The sequence below is a fragment of the Oryctolagus cuniculus genome, chromosome 12 (genome assembly GCF_051225735.1).
Source record: "Oryctolagus cuniculus isolate XC-2025 breed Fujian yellow rabbit chromosome 12, ASM5122573v1, whole genome shotgun sequence".
NCBI classification, from domain to species: domain Eukaryota; kingdom Metazoa; phylum Chordata; class Mammalia; order Lagomorpha; family Leporidae; genus Oryctolagus; species Oryctolagus cuniculus.
This window is the reverse complement of record NC_142878.1, coordinates 38,412,936-38,434,904: the sequence shown is the minus strand read 5'-3', so window position 1 is coordinate 38,434,904 and position 21,969 is coordinate 38,412,936. Positions and strand designations below refer to the sequence as shown.

Here is a 21,969-nt window from a genome sequence, read left to right as displayed (position 1 = left end):
TTTTAAAAATATTTACTTATTTATTTAAAAGGCTGAGTTACAGAGAGGGAGAGTCAGACAGAGACAGGGACAAAGACAGAAAGAAAGAGACAGATCTTCCATCCACTAATTTACTCCCCAAATGGCCACAAAGGCCAGCACTGGGCCAGGCTGAAGCCAGGAGCTAGGTTCTACCTCCAAGTCTCCCTTGTGTGTGTGTGTGGGGGGGGGTCCAAATGCTTACACCATCTTCTGCTGCTTTCCTGGCACATTAACAGGGAGCAGCATTGGAAGCAGAGTAGCCAGGATTCAAACCAGCATTCATATGGGATCCCAGCATCACAGGTGGCTTAATCTTCTGCACCACAACACCAGGCCAGCTCTGATTACCTATCTGCATTCTTTTTTCTTTCTGCTCTCCAGAGGGTACTTTTAATGGCCAATACTCAAATATGCCAATTCTTTCTTCCACCTGTTCAAATCTTACATATACAAGGAACTTTAAAAAAGTTCATGAAAAATGGGTGTTGTGAGAAAAGCTGCATGGGTTTCAAATTTTTTTCACAAAATAAACATTTATATATTTTGAAAGACAGACAGATACAAAGAGGAGGAGATCTTCCGTCCACTTGTTCACTCCTTAAATGCCCACAACTACTAGGCTGGGCTAGGCTGAAGCCATGAGTTGGGAACTCAATCCAAGTTTCCCATGTGGGTGGCAGGGATCCAATACCTAAGCCTTTACCCACTGCCTCTCAGACTGCACATATGGCAAAAAGCTATAATCAGAGGTGCAGCAGGGGTTTGAACCCAGGCACTCCAATATGGAATGTTCATGCCCCAAGCAGCATCTTTTTTTTTTTTTTTTTTTTTTTGACAGGCAGAGTGGACAGTGAGAGAGAGAGACAGAGAGAAAGGTCTTCCTTTGCTGTTGGTTCACCCTCCAATGGCCGCCGCAGCCGGCGCGCTGTGGCCGGCGCACCACACTGATCTGATGGCAGGAGCCAGGTGCTTCTCCTGGTCTCCCATGGGGTGCAGGGCCCAAGCACTTGGGCCATCCTCCACTGCCTTCCCAGGCCACAGCAGAGAGCTGGCCTGGAAGAGGGGCAACCGGGAAAGAATCCAGCGCCCCGACCGGGACTAGAACTTGGTGTGCCGGCGCCGCAAGGTGGAGGATTAGCCTAGTGAGCTGCGGCGCCGGCCCCAAGCAGCATCTTAACCACTATCCCAAACACTCACCCCTAGACCTACCTTTTATTTCCATTTTGCATAAACTTTTTAAGAAACCCTTATATTGATGCATCCTATCTCCATTTGAGATCTTTTCACTGTACTCCATTCTGTTTCTGTGCCTATTTCACTTTCTCTCCCTCATGAGTAACTCAAACTGAAATCAGATTAGAATCCATTTTTCAAGATCCTGTCTCAACATCACATCTTGTTTACCTTCAGTCATTACTTTAACTCTTCTACTCATCTTGCTCTATCCATCTCCTAACGTGTTCCAAAGTCAGAACTCTCTTCTGTCTCTCAAATTCTCCTGCTAGTCTGTCTGATAATTCTAGCTTATTATCAACAAATTCTTATATTTTCATCTCAGATTTAAATGTTCCCTTCACTTTCTTGCCATAATTAATAATGCATTTGTCTCCCTGAAAGACACTTATTTCTCTACAACTCTCTCAACCATAGTCTTTGTCTCCTATATGATTTTCCTCCATCTTGAGATGGGACAGTTGTCCTCTGATTCTCTACTGATACTTTAAAAGCATTTCTTCTTTATTCTTAATTATTTTTCAGTAAATATTTAAGTTAACAAATGGAAGTTGCATATATTTATCATGTATAACTTCTTAAAAAATATATACATAGAGGGGCTGGCACTGTGGTGTAGTGGATAAAGCCGCTACCTGCAGTGCCAGCATCCCATATGGGTGATGGTTCAAGTCCCAGCTGCTCCACTTCTGATCCAGCTCTCTGCTATGGCCTGGGAAAGCAGTAAGACAATGCCCAAGTCCCTAGGCCCCTGACCCATGTGGAAGACCTGGAAGAAGCACCTGGCTCCTAGCTTTGGATCGGCCTAGCTCCAGCCGTTGTGGCCATGTGGGCAGTGAACCAGTAGATGGAAGGCTTTTCTCTTTCTCTCTGCCTCTGTCTCTCTGTAACTCTGCCTCTCAAATAAATAAATAAAGCTTTAAAAAAATTTACACATACACACACACACACACACACACATTGTAGAAAGGCTATATTGAGCTAATTAACATAGGCGTTACCTCACATATTTTTAATTTTCTTGCGGTGAAATTCCTTAAAATCTACTCTCTTAGCAATTTTAAAGAATGTAGTACATTGTTATTAACTCTAGTCACCACTTTGTACAATAGATCTCTTGAACTTATTTCTCCTAATTGAAATTTTGTATCCTGACAAACATTCTCCCAACCCCTCCCATTTACTTCATGTACATAAAATAAATATACCTCTTTTGAAATTTGTAACATCATATTGTTATATTGCTGCTTCTCTCAATCAACATGAAATCAACTCTTTGTGAATGATAAATATGGATAATCTACCTTAAACTATGTTGTCAAGAACTGTGAAGGACTTAAAATTTTAACCTACTGGTAAACTAACAAGTTATGCTGCTACAGTTTCATAGACATTGGCAGAAGATATGAGACTTTTGAATCAGAGGCAAAGGATTTTATTACTCAACACAATAGGCATTATGATTCGAATCACTTCCACTCACTCCCCTCATGTTCCATGGGGATAGGGGGCAAGGAAAATTCATACGCAAGTGTATACTGCATACCAGTGGATTGTGTCAGAAATAAGAACTTCAACCTTGAGAAACATCCAGTCTTACAGGAAATATACTAGGAAAAATTACCCAATCTTTGCCCCAGAAGAAGACATTATCTTAATTATACTAGTCAAGAAACATATTGACCCTCTACACTGGAGAGAAGCATTATCTCTGTCTTCCAAGGCTATTTGTTACACAAATATCCTAGAAAAGATAGTCTGGAATGAAAGTTGTCACAAGATCTGTAGACTTGAAAGAGACCCATAGAGAATTTTTCTCCTCCAAGATATGGCCCCTATCCTCCAATCATGTTTTCTTTACCTACTTGCTGACTTCTTTTTATACCTGGACCTTGACGTCAGCATAGTAGCAACATCTCCAAATACTGATTTTACTGATTTTTTAAGAATTCCAACTTCGGCCACTATGTCTTATGCTTGTAACATAATCTATAAACCCAGTGCAGTAACGCTTCAATCTCATCAGATATTCCAAGACATGAATCCAAATATTTCTCAATACCCATCTGCTCTTACCTACTCACTTTTCTCCTTCTATAGCAATAGAATATACAGCCCAAGGCTGGCACTATGCCTCAGTGGGTCACCACCTGGACTGCCAGCATCATATATGAACACCCAGTTTGAATCTTGGCTACTGCACTTCTGATCCAGCTCCGTGCTAATGTGCCTGGGAAAGCAGCAGAAGGTCCATGCACTCGGGCCCCTGTCACCCATTTGAGAGACCTGAATGGAGTTCCAGGCTCCTGGCTTCAGCCTGGCCTTGCCCTGGCAATTGTGCAACCACTTGGGGAATGAGCCAGTGGATAGAAGATCGGTGTGCATATGTGTATGTGTGTGTGTGTCTTGTGTCTGACTTTCCCTCTCTCTAACTCTGGTTTTCGAATCAATAAATAAATCTAAAAATAGGGAATATATGGCCCATAATTATACTCAAGCTCTTAAAATTTCTTAAATTTGCTGCTCCTCTCTTCTCTAATTACTGCCTTGAAAACTCCCTAATTCTCTTCTAATTAAATTATCTCTCCTCTTTGTACCTATAGTAGACTAAACACTGCTAGAGAAAATGATATTTGATATAATTACCAAAGCTTCAAATTGCTACCAGGCATATCTATATACTAGTCAAATAAGATCACATCATTACCCAAGATTACCATTTTATAACTTCCCATTTCTCCACAAATTCTTCCATTTCATTTAACACTCCACTTCATTCATAGTTTGTCTCTTGCATCACTCATCAATCTGATAGAACCCATCAGAAAGGAACTTCCTCATCCTCTCATCTTCAAATCACTCCATCTTTCTCCATACATATTATTGCTTTTTCCATCTGTTACAATGGGGAAAATTAGTTGATACCATCAAAGAGCTAGCTCAGCTAGACACAAAAGATCACATATATTCCTTTATATGAAATATTCAAAATAGATAAATCAATTAAGACACAAAGTAGCTTTGTGGTTGCCAGTAGGTGGGGGCAAGAAGGACTGCAATGAGTAGTACCTGCTTAATCGGTCCAGGGTTTCCTTTTGGGGGATCAATTTAGGAACAGAGATTCTGTGAAGATAATGAATTTATTTGGGAGTAAGCAGAAGGATTATAATCTGGTATGTGCATGTCATAGCAAATCAAGGGCACATCTGTAGAGACTGCGGTATGGGAAAATTTTAAAGGTAAAAGAGAGAAGTACATGTAATTTGTTTTGAAACAAAGAAGACATTGGTTTTAGAGGCTTATCACAGGAGATGATGTCAGCTCTTTAGTGAAGAGTATGTATCAGGCAAGTCTTATAAATCTGGCAAGCTGTCTTTCTGACTCATGTAGCAAGCTACAGTCTGGAAAGTCCTTGGAAAAAGCTCTTATTACAGGCATATATATGTAAAAATCCTTTAGCCCTTTGTAAAAGCTTTTATCGTAGGCATATGTACACAAGGACCCTCCTACATAACATTCTGGCTTGACACAAGCAGGATTGATACAGTGATTCCATTCAGATTCTGGCCACTTTCCCAGGGAGATGAAACTAGCTAAAGATGGTGGTTGCACAACACTGTGAATGTATTAAATGTCAAAAAATTATTCATTCAAAAATGGTTTATTTTCTTATGTAAATTTCACTTCAATAAAGATTAAAAAATAGTCTATTTCTTCCCACAGGTTTGATTATCCCTTCTTCCTCATTCTCCCATGATTGATGATATGAAACCCTGCATCAGCAGTTTCTCACTCTCTATTGGATCAGGCTCACCAACCCACAAATAAGCTCTATTATCTTACATCTTAAAAGACCATGATGACTGGGGGCCAGTACTGTGGCATTGTAGGCTAAGTCTATGCTTACTGTGCCGGAATCCCATATGGGTGCAGGTTCATTTCCCAGATGCTCCTTTTCTGATCCAGCTCTCTGTTTCTGGCCTGGGAAAGCAGTGGAAGATGGCCCAAGTGCTTGGGACTCTGCACCTACATGAGAGAACTGGAGGAAGCTCCTGGCTCCTGGCTTTGGATTGGCCCACCTCTGGCCACTGCAGCCATTTGGGGGGTGAGCCAGCAGATGGAAGACCATTCTCTCAGTCTCTCCCTCTTTGTAACTCTGCTTTTAAGAAACAAACAAACAAAAACTATTAATGACAACAAAATAGAAAACCTCCCTTGACCTCTATTGAATAATCATCTGGAGAACTTTTAAAAATCATTTATTTTTATCTATCTGAGAGGCAGAGAGACAGAAATGGACAGACAGAGTGACAGATAGAAAGACAGAAAGAGCTTGTTTACTCCCCAGTCACCCACAATGGCAGAGGCTGGGCCAGGCTAGTTCTCCCATAGAGGTGGCAGGGACACAACTACTTGAGCTATCACCTGCTGTCTCCCAGGATCTACATTATCAGGAAGCTGGAAGCAAGGGTAGAGCTGAGAGCTGAACCAAGGCACTCTGATATAGGACATAAGTATCCTAACTGGAGTCTTAACAACTACACCAAATGCCTATCCCAGGAAAACTTTTTTAAAAAAGACCTTGTTCTTCTCCTAGACCAAATGAAATCAGATGCTGGGAACAGGGGTACTGGGCATCAGTAGTTTTAACTCAGTTAGGGTTGACAGCATCTGGCTTACAGTAGCTATCCTCCTGGCATCTGTTAGGAATACTTTTAGCTCCAAGTAATAGAAAATCTAATTGCGAGAGGATAATAATAATAAGGAATTATCTTTTTAATCTCCTATACAAGAAGTTAGAGATAGGCAGTCCAGGACCGGTGATGCAGTTTGACTAAGAACCGAATCTTTTTCTATCTCTTCAAGGCACCATCCTCAGTATGTGCAAATAGCTCTTGGTCCTCCACCTTGTTGACTCATGGTAGAATGACTGCCAAGTATTGTGTCCTTACTCCAGCATCCCAAACAGAAGGAACAGGCAGAGGCAAAGGTTTCTCCTCATATGGCTCTTTGCTTTGGAAAGAAAGTCCTTAATTAGATTTTCCTTATGAGCACATCTTGTTAACCAGAACTTGATTATACAACATTCATAGAGACAGCACTGGCAAAAAGAACCAGGGTTCATAAGAGTGGATTAGGTTAATTGTGAGGTGGGGAGCATGCTACTTACTCTTGAGATGAAGGGATCTTCACCAGTAATAAAACTGAAATTCTGAGAGACAGTATCTGCTACTTAGAAAATGTACTATGTCTGTCACACAATTTCTCTCTTGCCTGTCCCAGGAATTAACTGTAGAGCATCTGCTATTTCCTCATTACCCATTTTATCTCCAGGCCACTTTAAACTGGCTTCCCATGGGACCAATTCATTGAAACTATTTTTAACAACATCACCAACCATTCCTGTGTTGCAAAGTCCAAAAGTCATTTTTTCTGACTTTATTTTATTCAACTTTCCAGTAACATTTGATATAAACTGACCACTCTGTCTCTTTAAGCACTCTCTTCTCCGTGCTTCCATGACAACATACTTTTCTGGATTTCTTCTTCCTTTACCATGTGATCTTCTTGGTCTTCTCTATTGACTCTTCTCCCTATACCTAACCCCTTTATATTAGAGTGTTCAGGGCTTGGGTCTGTATTCCCTTCTCAGTGAATCTCAGCCAGGCTCTTAGTTAAAATTAGTTCCTACACTGTGATGAACTTAACCATTCTTATATTCAATTTCCTAGGCAATCCGGGACAATACATCCAAGTGGTACATTTCCACTGGGTATCAAGAAAAAGAGGGATAGAGAAAGAGACCGTGGTGGGGAACTGGCGATGGGATTAGAGACAGGGAGAAGAGGGAGAGGGTTTGAACTTAAAAGAACTTTTGAGTATAGCCCCTCAAACTTCTGTATTCCCTATTTCTGAAAATGGCAATACTAGCCATCCAACAGTTCTCAGCAAAAATGTAGAGGTCATCCTGATTTTCTAATCTTTCTACATCCAGACCATTAGCCTATGATGAAATTTTATCTTCAAAATATATCCTGATTTTATCCACTTTTGTCTCTATCATTGTCACCTTGGTCCCAGTCACATTATCTTTGAACTGTACTACAAAAATAGCTTCCTAATTATTTTCCTAGCCCTTATAGTCTCGACTAGGTATTCAGCATAATTTTCTAGCAATATAAAGTAGATCATTATAGTGCCCTGTTGAAAAATCTTCCAGGGGCCAGCCTTTGTGCCCTAGCAAGTTAAGCTATCACTTGGGATGTGGGCATTCCATATGGAGTTCTGGTTCCAGTCCCAGCTGCTCTGCTTCTGATCAAGCTCCCTGCTGGTGCTCCTGGGAAGGCAGTGGATGATGACTCAAATACTTGGGTTCTGCCACCCATGTGGGAGACTAAGATGAGATTCCTGGCTCCTGGCTTCACCTGGCCCAGACCTGGCTGTTGTAATCATTTGGGAAATGAACCAGTATATGGAAGATTGATCTCTCTCTTCTCCATTTCTCTCTCTCTATCTCTGCCTTTCTAATACATAGATAAATCTTTTTTTAAAAAAGAATAAAAATCCTCCAGTGGTTTTCAGATGCATGAAGAACAAAATCAGACTTATTATGGTCTTTTTGGGACTCTATATGATGGCCTCCCTCTATGTCTTTGTCTTGTACTATTTTGCCCCCATACATTCTGACCCAATATAATGGTCTTTCTGACCATATGTGTAACTTGATCTGCATCATGGACTTTGCACTTGATGTATTCTCTGACAGGAGAATTCTTTGCTAGGCCTGTCTCCTTCTCATCTTAAAGTCTCAGCATTATTACAGTGAATGCTGTTGAGGCATGATTCAGTTCACTTTACTAAGCTGGCCCACACATTCCTCAGCTGCTCTGAGTGTTGGTTGCTAGGAACTTTGGTTAATTCATTTTCAAGAGAAGCATTCTCAGTGCCACCGGCATTGTGGCATAGAGGTAAAGCCACCAGTTAGTGTCCTGGCTGCTTCACTTCTGATCCAGCTCTTTGCTAATGGCCTCAAGAAAGCAATGGAAGATGGCCCAGGTATCTGGGCATCTGCTACCCACATAGGAGACCTGGAAGAATCTTCTGGCTCCTGGCTCCTTGCTTCAGCCTTGCCCAGTCCTGGCTGTGGTGGCCATCCAGGAAGTAAACAAGCAGATGGAAAATATTTCTCTCTCTCTCTCTCCCTATTGCTCTGTAACTCTTTCAAATAAAAGAGAGAGAGAAAGTAATGTTCTCAAAGAGAAGCTTCAGAAGTCACATCACCACCCCTCCTGGGAGGTTACAATCACAATTTGCTGCCTCTCCACTTCACTAGCAGCCCCATACCCAATGACTGACTAAACAGGAACACAAAATGCTGACCTGCTTGCCTTAAGGTAAGAACAATAGCATGTCATAGTTCATGCCCTAAGGCTGCCCATTGGATCTGCCTAAAATTAGGCTATGGCTGAGATCATACCAATGCCTACCTTTGCAAGCAATCTGTCCATTTCATGCAAGTTGTCAAGTTTATTGGCAGAAAATTGTTTGTAATATTCTTTTAGTATCTGTAGAATTTGTAGTGATGTTGCTTTCTAAATTTATGATATTGGTAGTTTGTGTCTTCTCCCTTTTTTATTGATTGATTTTATTGGTGTTATCAGAGAATCAGCTTTTGGTTTCATTGGTTTTTCTCTATTGCTTTTTTGTTCTTGTAGTTATTATTTCCTTTATTTTGTTTACTTCAGGTTTAATTTGCTCTTCATTTATTAGTCTCCTAAGGTTAATGATTTGAAACCTTTTCTAATATTATTGTTTAGTGCTATAATTTTTTGAAGTTCTGTTTTATCAACATCCTACACATTTTTTTCAATTCTTGTAAATCATGGGATTTTATTATTTAGAGTAGCTTTAGTTTTGTACAAAAATTGAACAGTTTCCATATCAATCTCATTACACAGTTTACCCTCCTAGTAACATCCTGCATTATGTATAGTGCATTTGGTAAGATTAGTGAATCAATATTGATACATTGGGGCCAGTGCTGTGGCACAGTAGGCTGCCTCCACCTGCAGCATCGGCATTCCATATGGGTGCCACTTTGTATCCTGGCTGCTCCTCTTCTGATTCAGCTGTCTGCTGATGGCCTGGGAAAGCTGCAGAGGGCTGACAAATTATTTGGGCCTCTGCACCCACATGGAAGACCCAGGAGAAGCTCCTGGCCCCTGGCTTTGGATTGACTCATCTCCGGCCATTGCGGCGATTTGGGGAGTGAACCAGCAGGTAAAAAATCTATCTCTCCCTCTCTCTGTAACTCTACCTCTCAAATAAATAAATAAATCTTTTAAAAAATATTGAGACATTACTATTCACTAAAGGCCATAGTTTATATTAGGATTGTGTTGCTCAGTTTTACAGGTGATTTGAAAGTCTGTTACTTATTTCCCCAAAATTTGGGAATTTTCTAGATATCATTCTCTTTTATTTAGCTTATTCCACTCTGGTCATAAAACATTGTTTGTATGATTTGAATCCTTTTTGATGAATTCGCATTTGTTTTGTGGCCTAGATCATGCTGTCTTTGTAATTATTCCACGTGGACCTAAAAAGAATGCATATATATTTGTTGATAGGTGGAGTGTTCTATAATAGTCAATTAGTCAATTTGTTTGATAGTGTTGTTCAAATCTTCTGTATCCTTACTGATTTTTCTTTTTTTCTTTCTCTCTTGTTCTATCACTTACTGAGAGATGTGTGAATTCTCTGACTATAATTGTAGATTGTGGATTTCTTCCTGCAGATCTAACACATTTTACTTCAATATTTTGATGCTTCATTATTAAGTGTTTAAGAAAGAGAACAGCAGCGGCCAGAGAAATGGACGCTAAGATAAGGAAGGAAATTGAGTTTGATTTTTTAAACAAGAAATTACATATGTGATAAAATAAGTCATGAAGGTATAAAGTTTAGAAAGAAATAAAGGAACAAAATTGTTTTGTGTGCAGATAACATGATTATCCTGTATTGAAAAAGTTGGGGCTGGTGCTGTGCTGGAATGGCTTAAGCCATGGCCTGCAACTCCATCATCCCATAAGGGTGCTGTTTGAGTCCTGGCTGCTGCATTTCCAATCCAGCTCCCTGCTAACGTACCTGTGAAAGCAGTGGAAAATGGCCTGTGTTCTTGGGCCCTTGCATCCACATGGGATGGAAAACCTCTGTCTCTCCCTCTATCTGTACCTCTACCTCTCAAATAAATAAATAAATAAATCTTCTTCCATTCTGAAGAAGCTCTTGACTGCTGCCTTTGGCTTGGTCTGCCTTTGGCTTGGTCCAGTCCTGGTCACTGCAGCCATTTGGGGAGTGAATCAGTGGATGGTGAAGCTCTCTCTCTCTCTCTCTGCCTCTCCTTCCCTTTGTGTATAACTATGCCTTTCAAATAAATAAATCTTAAAAAACAAGAAAATTCCAAAAACCTGACAATATTAACAATGAATAAACCCTCCTGGAACTAACAATTGATTATAGTACAGAATGCACAGTTAATATACAGAAGTCAATTGCTTTTTTTTTTTTTTTTGACAGGCAGAGTGGACAGTGAGAGAGAGAGACAGAGAGAAAGGTCTTCCTTTGCCGTTGGTTCACCCTCCAATGGCCGCCGTGGCCGGCGCACTGCGGCCGGCGCACTGCGCTGATCCGATGGCAGGAGCCAGGTGCTTCTCCTGGTCTCCTGGCACTTGGGCCATCCTCCACTGCCTTCCCAGGCCACAGCAGAGAGCTGGCCTGGAAGAGGGGTAACCGGGACAGAATCCGGCGCCCCGACCAGGACTAGAACCCGGTGTGCCAGCGCTGCAAGGCGGAGGATTAGCCTAGTGAGCCATGGCACCGGCCGTCAATTGCTTTTTTATATACCAGCAATAAACTATTGGTATTTGAAATTAAATACTCAGTACTATCTAGATTAGTTTAAAAATTAAACTACTGCAAAATAAACTTAACAAAATATTACAAAATTTATGAGGAAAACTATAAAACTCTGATAAAATATTTAAATAAATGAAGTATTCCATGTTCATGGAAATGAAGCTCAATGTTGTTGTCAGTTCTTCTCAATCTATTTATAGTTTCATTGCAATCACAATTAAAATTTAAGCAATTGCCTAGAACACATCCTTGCTTGTGAACTATGTACCTATGGATGGAAAGCTTCTCTTAGGTGTTCCCCAAGCAATTCAAAGTCATTGTATGCAAAAATAGACTGTTTTACTCATTCTTCTAATATTGTCAACTAATTTACTAATTTATGCGAGCTTTATGTCACACTTCTTCAACCCTGCCCTACCCTGGACATTTCATTATTTTCAAACTAGATTAAAAAGTCTTGTGACCTTAAGAATTTTGATTCTGATTTATATTTTCCAAATTTATGATTTATTTAAAGTGCAAATTTGATTACACCAACTCCATTTAACTTCCAATTCCTACTGACAACAGAATCAAGGCCAGAATACTTAATGAAATGAAAGGCCATTCATAATCTATCCCATCTTATTTCCTACCATTTCCCACCTTGAATTCTATATTGTAATATTACTAAAATGCTTATACTCCCCCACAGTATCTTACCCTCGTATTAACCCATCTATAATGAATTCCACGGTTTTCTGCTCATCTACTCCCACCTCTTTTTTTTTTTTTAAGATTTTATTTATTGATTTATTTGACAGGCAGAGTTACAGAGAGAGTGGGAGGGACAGAGGTTTTCCATCTGCTGGTTCACTTCCCAAATGGCCGCAATTGCCAGGGCTGGGTTGATACAAAGAGAGGAGCCAGGAACTTCTTTGGTGTCTCTCATGTGGTTCAGGGGTTCAAGCACTTGGGCCATCTTCCACTGCTTTCCCAGGCCATAGCAGAAAGCTGGATCGGAAGAAAAACAGCCAGCGGAACACAAACCGGCACCCATATGGGATGCCAGTGCCTCAGGCCCCCTCCCACCTTTTTAATTTGCAAACTCCTCTCCAAACTTCAAGATTCAGGCATTATCTCCTCCAGATCCTCTTGAATGTTCTTCATAACCATTACTTGCCTCCTCCAAAATGCCATCTATCAGTTTACCTGGTGTGGTTAATTTTATCAACTTGGCTGGGCCATGGTATCCAGATATTTGGTCAAACATTATTCTGTTTCTGTGAATATATTTTCTTGATGACATTATTATTTAAGTCAGTGTATTTTGAGTAAAGCAAATATGCTTGGCATCACCTAATCAGGTAACAGCTTCATTAGAGCAGACTGATGTACCCTAACCCCAGCAAAAAGTATTTCTGCTGGCAGAGGACTTCAGATCTGATCTGCATAATCGGCTTTTCCTAGGTCTCCAGCCTGACTGCTTTTGGACTCAAAGTGCAACTCTTTCTGAGGCTTGCTGGTCTCCATGATTTTGGACTCACTAAACTTCTTTAATTGTACAAACCAGTCTCTTAGAATAAGCGCGCGTGCGCTCTCTCTCTCCACACACACACACACACTCTTGTTGCTTCTGCTTCTCTGGATGCCCCAATACAGTGTTTTTGGCTAGTTTGCACTACATTTGATTCATAATTTTATTCCCAGAATTGACAGGAATTCCTGACACATTGTGGGATCCTGATATATTTGGACTTCAGAGTATTCATGATCTAATATTCTTTTGCTATCAGTAATGAAAGAGGAGTTAATTTTTCTTCTTCATCTATATAGTGCTAAAGCCCAAGTCATATGTGGGTATTTCAGAAAATAGTGAAAATGAAAATAAATTTATTTTGGTACAAAAATTTTGAAATTCATGCACATGAGGGGCCTTCAAAATGCTGATGTAAAAATGTATAACATAAAATGCTATGCATTGATTTAAAACTAATTTTGCACCAAAATAAATTATCTTTAAAATTTATCATTTTTAAAATGTATTTAAAAGGCAGAGCAAGAGAGAAAGTTCCATAAACGGTTTACTCCCCAAATGCCCACAACAGCCAGGGGTGGGCCAAGCCAAAGCCGGGAGCTCAGAACATTGTGTGGGTGTCCCCAGTGATGCCAGAGTCTCAATTAGTTCAGCCATTATCTATTTCTTCCCAAGATATATCAGCAAGAAGCCGAAGTGGGGTAGCCAAGACTCAAACCTAGCTCTCCAGTATGGCACAAGGGCAAACCAAGCACTGACTTAATGCAGTGGGCCACAACATTTGCCCCTAAACTTTTGTTTTTGTTTTAAGATTTATTTATTTATTTGAAAGGCCAAGTTATAGAGACAGACAGACACATACACACACACACACACACACACACAAATATTCCACCTGTTGGTTCTTTCCCCAAATGGCTGCAATGGCTAGGGATGGGCCAGGTGTAAGCCAGGAGCTTCATCTGGCCTCCCACATGGGTGGTAGAGGCCAACTACACAAGCTAGATGGAAAGTGGAGCAGCCAGGACTCAAACCCACACTCATATGAGATTCCAGAATCCTAGGCAGCTTAACCCACTGAGCCACAATGCTGGCCCCAAGCTTATCTTTTAAATCCATTTTCCATGAATTTTTAAAGTACACTTGTAGGAGGGATGAGGGCATCAACAACACCTTTGATAACTGGCTTGAGAAAAGCAAAGAAAGCTCTAGCTGCTCTCTTTCATTTCTTGTAGACAGGATGACTTTTAGCAGATGGAAAATGAAGAAATGTGTATATGACTTATGGTAGGAGAAGCAAAGGGGGAAACTAGGTACTGTAGCATGAATAGCTGCTTTAACTTCTTTGCATATAAAAGAAAGCAAGAAAAAAAATCACTGTAAGAAAAGTTTCTCTTAAGATGACATTGGTTTCTCTTTACCCAGGAGACTTTAAAAACCCAGATAATGAGCTTTAAAACACAAGGGAAAATCCACTTTACACAATGGAAAATACTGTAATCACTTTCTTTAGCTATTTATCTTACTAATTCATTTGGTTTTATTTTACTCAATGTTGTATTCATCCCCCCTCCCTTTATTAACTTATTTCCTACCTTGGAAAAGCAACTTTCTCTTCCCCCCACCCCCAGCAAGAGAGATCTATCTATCTATCTATCTATCTACTGGTTCACTCCCCAAATGCCCACAATAGTTGTGGCTGTGCTAGGATGCAGACCAGGAGCCAGGAACTCCATCTGGGTTTGTGACTTGGATGGCATCATCTGCTGCCTCTCAAGGTGAACCTTAGTAGGAAGCCGGATCTGAAAAGTAGCTGGGACATGAACCTGGCACTCTTCTATGGGAAGCTCACTTCCAAGCTGCAGTTTAATTCTCTTTTCCACAGTGTCTGTCCATGTCCTCTTTTTCACACATAATTTGACTTGGCCTAAACCTCTGAACAAGCCATTCTTCCTGACTCCACTCTCTATTCTAACAAATCTACATAACTCCTCTTTTTGTCGCATATAATTTTTTACAGTGTTTTATGCCCATAAATATCTGATTCAATTCCTCATGGCAGCAAAGCAAAAAATGCATTTCAAAGCTAAATCCATAGGTAACCTCCTTAGAACACTAGGGCATTGTCCATTATCAAATAACCAAAATTTTGTGAATGTCATAACCTATTTTTCCCAACTAATTTACATCCATTTCCACTCTTTTTTATACTTACGACAGTGTAAATTCTTTTCATTAACTTTAATCATTTAGGAACCCATCAACACTTCCTATTATGCCTATTTTTGAGTATGTCTAGAAAAATTACTGTATTATTACTTATTATCCAGCATCCAAAAGAGTACCTGGCACACAGCATGTGCTCAGTAAATATTTGGTATCTGAAAGAATAAGTGTAACAGGGGTTAAAGTGATACCTATAAAAGTAATATTGATCTGTGGAAGAAGAAACCCACATCTAGGGCCGGCGCTGTTGGCCGGAAGCGCCGGCATCCTATATGGGAGCCTGTTCTAGTTCCGGCTGCTCCTCTACCGATCCAGCACTCTGCTATGGCTTGCGAAAGCAGTAGAAGATGGCCCAAGTCCTAGGGCCCCTGCACCAGCGTGGGAGACCAAGAAGAAGCTCCTGGCTCTTGGCTTCGGATTGGCGCAGCTCTGGCCTTTGCGGCCATCTGGGGAGTGAACCAGCGGATGGAAGACCTCTCTCTCTGTCTCTACCTCTCTGTAACTCTTTCAAATAAATAACATAAATCTATTTTTGTTTCTTTTTGACAGGCGGAGTTAGACAGTGAGAGAAAGAGAGGCGGAAACTTTGAGGACCTTAACACTGGGAAGCTTCAACATTTTGTCTTGGAGAGGTCAGTGGGCGGACGTCAGACTTAGGATCGCTTTGCAGTACTTAGGTTACAACAGTCACCGCCCCAGGGCTGCAGTCAGAAGGCGCAGCGGCCGGGAGGGGTGGCCGCTCCCGCTCTCTCCACCGGGCAATCTCTCCACCCGCTTTCCCGAGAGCGTCACTCGACTACGCGCCCCTCACCTCTCCCCCGCGCCCCATCACCGCTCTCCCTGAAACTCCGCGCCCACGCACACATAGAAACGCCATCACAAGGCCGCCAAGTCCCGTGAGGACTCACAGCGCCCAGGCTGAGGCCTCAGGACGCGCTTTCCACCACACGTTTCCCCTCCTCTAACCAGATTAGGTTTTGTCTGGTCAGTGTTCTGTTCCTCCGGAACCCCACCACTGTCTCAGACTCGACCGCCGCGGCGCCCTGCTGGAGCAGTCACCGCTCGCCACGAAGCCCGCTCCTTTCCTCCCCAAAGTTCTCCAAGGCTTTCTCTCGTCTCTCTGGGTCGCTCCCGAGGCCCCGCCCTGCGGCCCCGGCGGCGCAGCACGCGCATGCCCGGTGCGCGCCGCCCCGACTCCCCGAAGGCCCTCGCGCTCGGCGGGCGGCAGGCTGGCTGGCTGGCGCCGTCCGTGCCTCGCGCGGCGCGCCCCGCCGGGTGGTTTTGGGGGCGCGCGCAGCTCCGCGCGCTGGCGAGCCCCGGGCCGGGGGAGGCTGCGAGCGAGCAGCGATTGGCTGACGCGGTGGCTGCGCCTCCGAACGGAGAAACCCTGGGCGAGCTCACAGAGTGGGCTCGGGGCGGTGCGGGACGCATCTGAGGTAAACGGGTGGGCTGGGGAAGTTTGGGCGATCGGAGGAGTCCTAGGGGTGGGCACAGAAATGAAAATTCCAGCCTTGGAATTTCCGGCCCCAGTCTCCTTGGAGGAAGAGAAAGGAGTCTGCACCCAGTGAACGCTGGCTGAGCGCGGCCGGGAGGAATGGGGTTTCCTCGCCGGTCCGTGTCGCGGGGTCCTTGGGTGACAGACAACTGTTTCTGGATGTGGTTTTGGCACTTTCCCCTGTTTCCTTTCACGACTTCGTCAGCAGAGCATTGATTCACAGGTGTAGGTGTCTGCTTGTTTTCCCTAAAGTCTCCGCGGGTTGGAAGGTTCTGGTCCTGGCTCTTCCCCTGACAGCCACTTTGAGGTTTTGTCTTTCAGATCTCAGCATTCCTCAGTGTGGGCAAAGAATGCGGCGCTGCTTCAGGCACGCTGAGCTACGCTGAGCCACGCTGAGCCTCGCTGAGGATAGAAACTGGTAGAATTGCTAGGTTCCCCGTGTCCGTGGGCCCGCGTTTTCTCCAACTAGAAGGTGACACCACCCAACAGTATTTGAGAACTACTTTAAGCTCTATGGATGAATGGAACTGGAAAAACACAGGTTAACCACATTACTAAACAAAGACAGTAGAAAGAGACAGCCTCCCACAAGAACAGGCTTTCTACAAAGCTCCTTTGAGAATTTTATGTCGGTTAAAACTCTTCGGTAGTAGACAAAAGTAAGCCCATTCAAAAAAAGGTCAAACAAAACCACACTAAAGAGCTTTTGTTTTCTTCCCTTCTTCAGATAAGCTGTATGGCTTTCCACAGTTTCTCCTTGGGCTCTGGTGTGGAACTAACCTAAAATGACAATTACATGATCATCTGAGTACCCTTCGCAGTAGTATACCAATAAAATTAAGAGATGTACATAATTTTCCTTCAAAGGCATGGAGTTTATAGAACTCTAAAAGTGCACAGACCCTAAGTGTGCAGTTCATTGGGTTTTCACAAAGTTTACATACCCATGTGTCCAGTACCTAGATCCTCAAAGAATATTATAGTGCATGCATCCCCAGAAGCCCTCTATGTTCCCCCTTTCCAAGTGTAATCCTGTGTCAGTGGCTCAGGTTATTGATTAGTTTCACCCATCATATTAAAGGTATCATACAGTATGTAGTCCATTGTGCCTGGATTTTGTTCAATATTTGTGAGATTTATACAGGTTGTATAGCAGTAGTTTGATGGTTCAAATGTTATGCTCAGTTTTTAGCTATTACCAACCAGGAGGACTGCTATGAACATTTTTTATAGGTATTTTGTTGGGTTTGTGTATTAATTTCTGTTGGATATGTACCTGTTAGTGAAATGGTTGTGATATGCAGATGTGTATTTCTGGTATACCCAGTCAGAAAAGTTTTCGAGTTGATTGTATTAGTTTACATTGTCACTACCACTGTGTGAGAATTCTGGTTCCTCCCAATATGTGTAACACTTCATTCATATTGTCTTTTGCACTTTAGCCATCTGATATTTAGTTACATCAGTATATGGTATGTATAGTAGATAGTGACATCACATTGGGGTTTTTCCATAATTTCTCTAATTACTAACATTATTGAACTCCTTATATGATTATTGATCATCTTGTATGTTTTTGAGGGACTGGATAGTGAATACAGGCAGTCCTTGCTTTGTAGTTTCAGTTAATGCAATACTATGCGAATCTAGGACTACCAATGTATTTTAGATTTTGCAGGACATATACAGTCTCACATCTTCCTTTCTCCTCCCCCCCCCCCCATAAAATGTAAAAACCATTCTTAACTCACAGGTTATGCAAGAAGAGTTGATAAAAAGTAAACTTATGTGCACTAAAATTTTAGATTTTCATTTATTTCTTCATTGAAAAGAAAGAGGGGGGGAGAGAGAGAGAGAGAGAAACACACACTGGTTCACTTCCCAAATGGTTACAAGGGAAGTTTTGTTTGTTGTTTGCTTTTTTCATTGAGATAGAGAAGTAGACAGAGCTTCTACCTGCTGGTTCACTCTCCAAATGCCTGCAATAGCTAGGGCTGAGCCAAAAGCCAGGAAATGGGACTCAGTCCAGGTTTCCCACATGAGTGGCAGGTACCTCACTACTTGAACTATCACCTGCTGCCTTGAATTGATAGGAAGCTGTAATGGGGGGCAGACACGGGACTCAAATCCGGGTACTCTAATCCGGGTACTCTGATATGGCATGCAAGCATTGTAACCACTTGGTGTATTAGTCACCTTTTTATTACTTTAACCAAAATACCCAATAGGAGCTTCTTGGGAAAGAAAAGGTTTATTTTAGTTTACAGTTTGGAGGTCATAATTCAGGGTCAGATGGCCACAATAAATAGTCTGGTGTTTGATGGAGGCTGGCCATGATGGAGAGGTTGTTAAGGAAGGATCAAATGGTAAGCCAGGAAGCAGAGTGAGAAGCTAGGCTGGACTTAGCTAAATAACCAATTCTTTCATGAGAACTACTTTCTGAGGGCAAGCCCTCAGTGATCTAAAGACCTCCCATCGGACTCACCTCTCAGATGCCATAACTAGATCAAATCTTCACCCTTAATCCATCAACCGTTAACATTAAGACTTAGAAGTTTAAACATCTGTATGCGTTTGGGGAGCCTTGTCCTGCTCAATCCATAACACTGAACACTCAGAGCATTTCCCTGCCTTTAGTTTTTACTTACTTATTTGAGAGGGAGAAGGAGCTGGAGATCAAAATTTTGATGAGTTATTTGAGCATCCAGCTCAATAAATCCATGAATGGGGCAGCATTGAACCACAAACATTTCAACAAAGGGCCACAAGAAGAAAATAGTTACAAAGTGAGGAAGCAAGACAAAGACACTATTTGATTGGTCAAAGTGGAAATTTCCTGGTTTGGTGCTTCAGATTTGTAAAGTTTTGCTTTACTGTTACACTGAGTTAGGTTTAAGTTTGTTTACAAAGAAATCTAAGGAACTGGAACCATCTAAGTTAGTGTCCTCCCAGTTAATTTAGCACAATCAGTGGGCTGGATTTGGGCTGTGGGCCACAAGTTTGCTGACTCATGCTCTATTGAAAGATGGCTGTTTAGGTTTTTTTGCTCACTGATTGGTGGTGAAATAAGTAACCAAGATGGACTACATTGGAGAGGTAAAGAACATTGATATTAAGCAGCATATGCTGTAATGCTTTGGGGTTGACTTTTTTTTTTTTTTTTAAAGATTCAATTATTTATTTGAAAGTCAGAGTTACACAGAGAGAAAAGGAGAGGCAGAGAGAGAGAGAGAGGTCTTCCATCCACTGGTTCACTTCCCAGATGGCTGCAGTGGCCGGAGCTGTGCCGGTTCAAAGCCAGGAGCCAGGAGCTTCTTCCGGGCCTCCTACACGGGTGCAGGGGCCCAAGGACTTGGGCCATCTTGTGCTGCTTTCCCAGGCCATAGCCCAGGCCATAGCAGAAGCTGGATCAGAAGTGGAGCGGCAGGTCTCGAACCGGCACCCATATGGGATGCCGGAGCCTCAAGCCAGGGCTTTAACCCACTGTGCCACAGTGCTGGTCCCCAAGGGGTTGACTTTTAAAATCTAAACATACTGGGCCCGGCGCCATGGTGCAGTAGGTTAGTCCTCCGCCTGCGGCACTGGCATCCCATGTGTGCGCCGGTTCTAGTCCCAGCTGCTCCTCTTCCAATCCAGCTCTCTGCTGTGCAGGCGCCTGGCAGTGAAAGATGGCTCAAGTCCTTGGGCCCCTGCACCCACATGGGAGACCAGGAAGAAGCTCCTGGCTCCTGGCTTTGGATTGGCGCAGCTCCGGCCTTTGCGGACATTTAGGGAGTGAACCAGCAGAAGGAAGACCTTTCTCTCTGTCCCTCCCTCTCAGTGTTTGTAATTCTACCTCTCAAATAAATAAAAAAAATCTTAAAAAAAAAAACAAACTAAACATACTTTACTTTTTACCAGTTTACTTCAAAACTAATTAGGTTTCTTTAAGTCTTTTCTGAATAGTTCTTATTGTTCCTACTTTCTTGTACCCCTTTAAATCTGAAGAACAAAAAAGAGGTAGTAAGTGAGAAAAGAAAGAAGCACAGGTGCCAGCATTGTGCTCTAGTGGATTAAGCTGCTGCCTGCAATGCCGGCATCCCACATGGGTGATAGTTTGTGTGTGGATGCTCCACTTTTGATGCGGTTCCCTGCTAATGTGCTGGGGAAAACAATGGAGGAAGGTCCAAGTGCTTGGGCCCCTGCATCTAAGTGGGAGACAGAGATGAAGCTTCTGGCTTCCCAGTGTGGCCATGTGGGGAGTGAACCAGAGGGTGGATAATGTCTCTCTCTCTCTCTCTCTTCCCCTCCGCTCCCCCCTTTCCTTTTCTCTATGTGGCTCAGCATTTTAAAGAAGGAGAGAGAGAGAGAGAGAGAGAGAGAGAGAGAGAGAAAGAACTCTTAAAATACTTCATAAAAGGTTAGGAAGGATGAATAGGGGGTTCTAGATGTTTTGAGGAAAAAAAGTATAAAGTATAGGATACTTTCTCTAATTCTCTGAGGTTAATGTTTATTTTAAAATTGATTAATTTTGAGAGAGAGAGAGAGAGAGAGAGAGAGAGAACGCTCTCCATATCTTTTTGTTCACTCCTCAAATGCCCTCAGTGGCTGAGGCTGGGACAAACTGAAGCCAATAACCATAATCCAGTTCTTCTATCTGGGTGGGAATGACCCAGTTACTTGAGACAGCACCTACTGCCTCCTGACTGGGCATTAGCAGGGAGTCAAAATCAGAGGAATGGTGCTGCAATGTGGGATGCAGGTATTCTAGCAGGCAGCTTAACTACTAGGCCAAATGCCTGTCCCAGCCATTGTTTTTTGAGTTTTTCATTTTGGGATGGCTTGATTGAAACCTTCATCTACCTAACTGAGCACACTCACGATACAGGAAGTAACAGCCAATGACTTGGGCCATGAAACTCAACTGTGATGTGCCCACAATAGTGGTCTTTTTTTCCTTAAATGCCATGCTGGTCTGTCCGTCTCCATCTTCTTTAATTATAGACTGCCTTTTCTTCATTACCAACTAAGTTTTACCTTGAGCACCATTCCAGTTAATATTTTTAGCCAACACTATATTTTTGTGTTTTATAGAAATGGATTTGGTATAAGTTTAGATATACACTACCACTATTGAGAGCCTTAGGGTAATCTATCATTGTGATCCTTTCTTTCTGTGATATGAGTGATTAAAGCTTTTACATCTTCCTTGACTGTTATGCAAAGTTGGATTTCAAAAAGGCTCGCTCCACCTTCTACCACCAATATATTATTACTGTCCTTAAGCTTTTCTTATACATAATTTCTGGATGGGATAATGTGTTAGAGAGATTTATATAGCTGATGCATTACTCTTATTAAGTCTGGAAAATTTAAAGAACTACTTTGTCCTGAAGTTTTAATGAGCAATTTCAATATGGAAGATATGTTATTTTTATGTCCTGAAAAATTACATTTTAACTATTTCACTGTAAATGCCATGTTTGGTTTTGGTTATAATTAAATTGGTAGTCATTTGTCTTATTTCAAAACTGGCAACATAAAGAATATTGAAGGGTTGGTTTGGTTTGATGTTTCATTA

The 21,969-nt window shown here is 42.1% G+C and overlaps 1 protein-coding gene across 14 annotated transcripts in view; it reads left to right on the top strand.

Annotated features, from left to right (window-relative positions):
- The first annotated feature begins 16,102 nt into the window (after positions 1 to 16,102).
- Positions 16,103 to 21,969, top strand: part of MIPOL1 (mirror-image polydactyly 1) — a 341,984-nt gene continuing 336,117 nt past the window's right edge. For all 14 annotated transcript variants that reach the window (XM_089309338.1, XM_051822776.3, XM_089309337.1 and 11 more), the window contains exon 1: positions 16,103 to 16,350. The gene's annotated coding sequence lies outside the window, so the exon portion shown is untranslated. The remainder of the gene's footprint in view (positions 16,351 to 21,969) is intronic.